This window comes from Humulus lupulus, chromosome 3 (assembly GCF_963169125.1).
Source record: "Humulus lupulus chromosome 3, drHumLupu1.1, whole genome shotgun sequence".
In the NCBI taxonomy this organism is placed as follows: domain Eukaryota; kingdom Viridiplantae; phylum Streptophyta; class Magnoliopsida; order Rosales; family Cannabaceae; genus Humulus; species Humulus lupulus.
Genome location: NC_084795.1, coordinates 170,325,576 through 170,331,763, shown reverse-complemented (window position 1 = coordinate 170,331,763; position 6,188 = coordinate 170,325,576).

Here is a 6,188-nt window from a genome sequence, read left to right as displayed (position 1 = left end):
TGCCAGCACCAAACAATATGCAAACTTCTCTATTTTGGGGTATCATATCTCAACATCTATGAGTCGCTTGGTGACATAATAGATGGGATGATGTATGTACCCTCCTCTCGAACTAATGTTGCGCTCAATGCGTGGTCAGAAATGGCTAAATATAGGTACAAGTCCTCTCCATTGATGAGTTTGGACAGGACGGGCGGTTGCGCTAAATTTTGTTTTATCTCGTGAAAGTACTGCTCACATTCCTCAATCCATTCATATTTCTTACTTCCCCTAAGGAGTTTGATGAATGGAATGCACTTATTGATGGACTTTGAAATTAAGCGACTGACGGCAGTGACCCTTCCGGTCAGGATTTGTATGTTCTTCGTTCGCTTAGGAGATTCCATATCAATGAATGCCTTGATCTTGCCAAGGTTTATCATGATTCCTCTGGAATTGACGATGTACCTCAGGAACTTCCCAGAGGCGGCTCAGAAGGAGCACTTATGATTGTTCATCATCATTTTGTATCGGCGCAGAATGGCGAAAGCCTCTTCTAGGTTAGCTACATGTCGCCCGGCCTTCTTGGACTTTACTAGCATATCATCGACGTAAACCTCCATGTCCCTTTTCAATTATTCTTTGAACATCTTCTTGACTAGTTGCTAGTAGGTGGCTTAGGCATTATTTAAGCCACAGGGCATGACCCTGTTGCAATACAAACCCATGTTCGTCATGAACGATGTGTGCTCTTGGTCTGGAGGATGCATCACTATCTGATTGTACCCAGAGTAGGCATCCATGAATGACAGCAGCTCATGCCCAAACGTGGTGTCAACAAGCTGGTCAGTTCGAGGAAGCGAAAATCAGTCCTCTGAGCACGCTTTGTTGAACTTGCTAAAATCAATACACACTCTCCAGATCTCGTTCGATTTGTGCACGAGCACCGGATTGGCGATCCATAGGGGATAGAAGGCCTCTTGAATGAATCCATTCTCTTCCAACTTCTTCACTTCTGCTTTCAGTGCCTCGTACCTCTCGGTGTCCAGGGACTGTAGTTTATGGCAGACTGGGGTGCCTTCGATTCTATGTTTAGGACGTGTCTTATGACCGATGGAATGATGCCTTCCTGTCATTGTGGGACCAAGCGAAGGCGTCTTGGTTTTTTTGCAAGAAATTGATCAAGTCGGCCTTAATGTCGCCACTCAGATTCTTCGCGACCCTCACCTTTCGAGTTAGGTCGCCATCCTTTAACTCTACTTTTTCAAGCTCTTCGACTGGTCTAATTGGTCTCTCTTTATCCCTATATCGAGGATCCAACTCCTCTCCGCTTTAGGACTCGTTTCATAAAGTGTGTGGATTTGGGTCGTCGTTGGCAGTGACACGGTCTCTGCGATCGCCATTGGCAGCCCATGGCGTCTGCTCCCATGGCCTCACCTGCCACCACGTCTACTCCTGTGGCCTCACCCATCACGGCCTCACCCATCACGGCCTCACCCATCAGGGCCTCACCAATCTTAGCCTCACCCATTAGGGTCTCACAAATATATGCCTCACCCATTAGGGCCTCACCTATCCCAGCCTCGGCTATTTCGGCCTCACCCATCAAGGCCACGCCTATCTCAACCTCGCCCATTAGGGCCTCACCTATCTCGACCATGACCATCGAGGCCTCACCTATCAAAGTTCTCTAAGTCATCATGGTGGTCTTCTCGTTGAATAAATCCTTTATACCATGAACTATTTTGTCGTCAAATATTATGTTGCGGAAAGTGGTGCTTCCTTTTCTAGCTTTGTTGATCGACACATTGCAACATTCGCGTGCCTCTCATTGGTTTCCTCTTACGCAACCAATAACTTCACTCGTAGGGAACTTGATGGCTAGGTGAAAAATGAACATTATGGCACACATATCGTTGAGCACGGGATGTCCAAGCATGACGTTTTAAGTGGATGGGCAATCAACGGTCACGAACATCTCAATGCAAGTTGCTCTCCGAAGAGGATCGCCTAGAGTCACTGAGAGCTTAATGGATCGTTGTTGAGCACGGTGCAAGTTCGTGAATGGACCATTTTTTTTTTCATGCATGACTTGTACAAAATATTAACGGAATTGCCATAGTCAACTATACCATGGGGTTAACGATCTGAACTGTGAAAACCATGGGGTCGTTATGTGGGTAGTGAACATGTCTAGAGTGTTGGATTGTGAAGGTGATATCTTGGTATTCCTTGTGCGAGACCTTGCTTGGTCTCTCTTCGTTCGTCTGATTTCGTAGCTCGTGCGCATACCTCTCCTGGCACTTACTATTGTCCCTTGCAAGATGTGGTCTTCATCAAATCATGACGACAGAAGCTATCGCTTATGGCACCTCGGCTACGTAGGCTGGTGACTGTGGTTGTTTTGGCAGCCACCGCTGCCTTTGCCTTCCATCATTTTTTCCATCATTCTAGTTCTGGCCTTGGCGGGGATCGACGAACCGATCCATATGTCCCTTTCTAACTAGGAATTATTATCTCGTCCTTACGTTGATGGCACTCGTTAATGTCATGACCATGGTCCTTGTGGTAGTAACAATACTTGGTCTGGCCGTGCCTGCTCAGATCCTTCTTTATCAGAATTAGCTTCTGCATGGCATCTGGTTTTCGCTTGCTAAAAAGATGTCTTAATGCATTCAGGCTAAGGTAGGTATTTGTTGAAGCGTGGCTCGTACGCGGGCTGTCTTCCCTCCTACTTGGGCTTCTTGTAGTCTTGCCCTTGTGAGTGGGACACTTGGTGACTGGTCGCTCTATTCCCAATGCCATTGTTCTCATTACCTTTTCGGTCATTTCCACTCTGACCATGGTTGCTAGTCTTCGTTTGGTCCACATTCTTCACCACCTCATCTAGCATGATGAACTTATCTGCATGGTTCAAGAAATCATGAATCGAGCTAGCCGCCTTCCTTGTCAAATTGTTCCATAAAAGGCTCTGGACTCTGATGGATGACATGAGTCACCAACTGTCTTGGCGCGAGTGACTTCCTCTTGGAATTTCATGATGTCATCCTTCAAAGTATCCTTCTTGCCTTGCTTCACGAGGTTGTTCGCCTCACGATGGTGGATGCACGCGGCATAGAACTGCTGGTAAAAGTCTTGAGTGAGTTGTTCCCAGGAGACAATTGATCTAGGATGACCTCCATGGTTCGGAGGTCGTGGGGGTCGCTATTCCCTAAACCGACATCTTCTAGGATTTGTAGTGCAACTAGAGTGACAAGTGCTTGACTGGTCCACCCCTTCTCTCAGGACATGGAGTTTCCTTGAAAGAGCTTGGCGAGGCCTCACTACCATGCATATGGCCATCTCAAAGGTGATGGTGTCGTCTCACTGGCATTGCTCCACATCCCGTCCCTGGGCAGCCATCTCGACTACCATGGCGACGTTCATGGCGCACAATCGTGCCATATCTTCTCTAGCTATTATTTCTAGCGACTTAGCTGGGGCTAGTGTTGTGTGTTAGTCTGGCTTGTGCGACTAGCTATGGTGATTGGCTAAGGCCTTTTCTTCTTACGATTGATATTAGTGTAGCAGTCTATGAATCATTTGGCCTCATGCGATGGGAGAAGTAGGTTGGCTCTGGCAAGCCTTGCCTTTTCTTTGGTGTTGAGGGAGTGGCGAGGGCACTCCTCATGGCGACTGGTGCTGATTGTTGTGTCTTGCAACTTTGTCTTGACATGTCATCGCTTCAAGATCCGCCACGTGGAAGTTGTTAGGGGAAAGTGAGATTACACCACCACAATATCTAGAATCTACGGAAAATAATAGCTGACAAAGACCAAAGAGAGATTGAGAAAGATGATGCAAACCCTAGTTGTAGAACAATCATCTTCAACCTTGATGAACCTTCAAAATCCTTGGGGAAAAACCACTTTATGCTTTTCCTTATTCAATGCAAAAACACAAAACCAAAAGCTTATACACGATTCTTATCGCTATCCTAATTCTCTATTTCCGAACCACCATTGATGCTTGAGGCCCTTTCTAAGAGGGAAATGGGAATCAGGATTGAAGAAGCCTTAAAGTCACAAAGTCAAGCACTTTCTTTATGAGTTTCCTAGAGAAAACTAGAGAATCTTGAAAGCTAGAGATAGAGAGATATTTGAGCGAGTGATCAAGTCTTCCAAAACTCTATAAGGTTCCTTATATAGTGTAGGCGCCATCATTAGGTCTAACAAATAGGATTAGAGCTAAAGATCTCATAATTTGGAGCTTAAAACACGCATACGTGTAGACATGTCAGGCGACGCGTCGCCTGCTAGGGCTTTTGAGCCCTTTTGCATCAAGGTGATGTAACGTCTCCTAAGCAGCAACGTATCGCCTCCCCCTTTGACTTTTGACCCCTCCAACGGGCCTAAAATTGCTCCAAATGCCATCAAAACTTTTCGGGGATCCTTATATACCTCAATGTATCACATTGGAACCAAAACTAGAATTTTTAAGTTGTAAATATGGGAAATTATCCCTTAAAGCATCACACGCCAAGCCGCAAAATTTGGCCTCACGACACTAGAGGGCTTTTCCATACGAGGTCCGGTGTAGAAGGCACCCCCAACTAAGGGTCTCACTATGCGAGGCCAGGTGCAAGGTACCCTTTACTAAGGTGCAAGGGACTCGCGCCTATGTGCTGCCGAGGAGCTAAAGGCCTCGCAAGGGATCCTCTACGAACGTCCCCAAATCCTGAAGACACGAGGGTTGCACTATGCGCACAATGGACCTACGCTTATGCACCTTCAAGGAGCTAAAGACCTCACAAGGCATCCTCTGTGCATGCCCAAGTTATGAAAGCACGAGGGCCTTGCTATGCGACGCCTAACGTGCCTAGCCACGATATTCATCCCTATGGGCACATGTCGCATGCCCCGAAGGAACAAGGGCCTTGCATAGCAATGCCTAACTTTCCCAAGCCCCAAGGTTCATGCCCACGACAACCTGCCTTGTGCTCAAAAGGAACAAGGGCCTCTCTTGAACACCAAGGCACACCCCTAATGCGAAAAAGGATGCCTGAGCCTCACGAGTCTAATTTCGCAAGTGCATCATAAGAATTCGCAACAAATGCCTTAACACGAGAATGCAGGGGCTGCATTAATAGGAACCATGTTACCTTGCTAAAGAATTAATAAGTTCTTCAACACTTATCCAAATAAAAAGAAACTTGAAGAGAAGGCATGTCTTGCATGTTTAAGAACAACCATTAGGTACAAGGTACATATATGGGAAGTACGACCCTGATGAGGACAGGGGTTGACTCTAACATTCGTATCAAACAAACAATGGTTGTACAAATTAGTGCAAAGAGTGAAGGCACTACCTGCATATATCTAACCATGTACCATGACCGACACCACAACCTTTGGTACCACTACGTTATGTGCCACTACCTGGAGGTAGTTTTCCTCGTTCCTTCTCTATTCGAGGTGAGGAAACAAGTAAAAAATAACTTCAAGTAGTAGGGACATTAGTTTTTTCACAAGGAAAAGATAAAAAACAATTCGCCCTTCTTGGAAAATGGAAGTGTAGAAAGAAATAAGACTCATACTTCAAATCACTATACTAACAGTGTACCTATGTACAATCTTGTCCCCTGGGACCACTATGTATCAAGATCCATTAGAGCTTCACTATAAATATATTCTCACTCGTCAAACAATGGGGTTGGAAAAATCATTGTATACACATCCAGTTAAACAATATACAAGTTTTTCTCCATTGTTCTTGTTCTACACTTTACTTCTTCAAGTTTTTCCTAAGTTCTATCTACATTATTTTCATAACAAGCATTGAGTTTTCCAACCTTATATCGTTGACAACTTCTCATCGTCAATAGTTTGGCATCGTCGATTGGAAGGACAAGTATCAAGCTACTGTTCTTCCATTGATTCCAGTAAGGAAACATGCCAAGGCATTCAAAACGCCTAAAGGACAATCAAGAAGTGGAAGTTCACCTAGACAGAAACCAGCTAAGGGCGTTTGTGAGAGATCCTCCTCCATCAACGAATAAAGGTACGTTGAAGTTGCCTAGAGTCATTGGCAAAGAGAGATAAGTACCATCCCCGACCATTCATCCTACATCGGACCCTGTGGCACATGCCGCCACTCAAATGAAGGGTCGTGCAACTCACCTTCCGCCATGGCCACCAGTGGCGCTAAGTCTGAAGCATCAAGACTCGGGA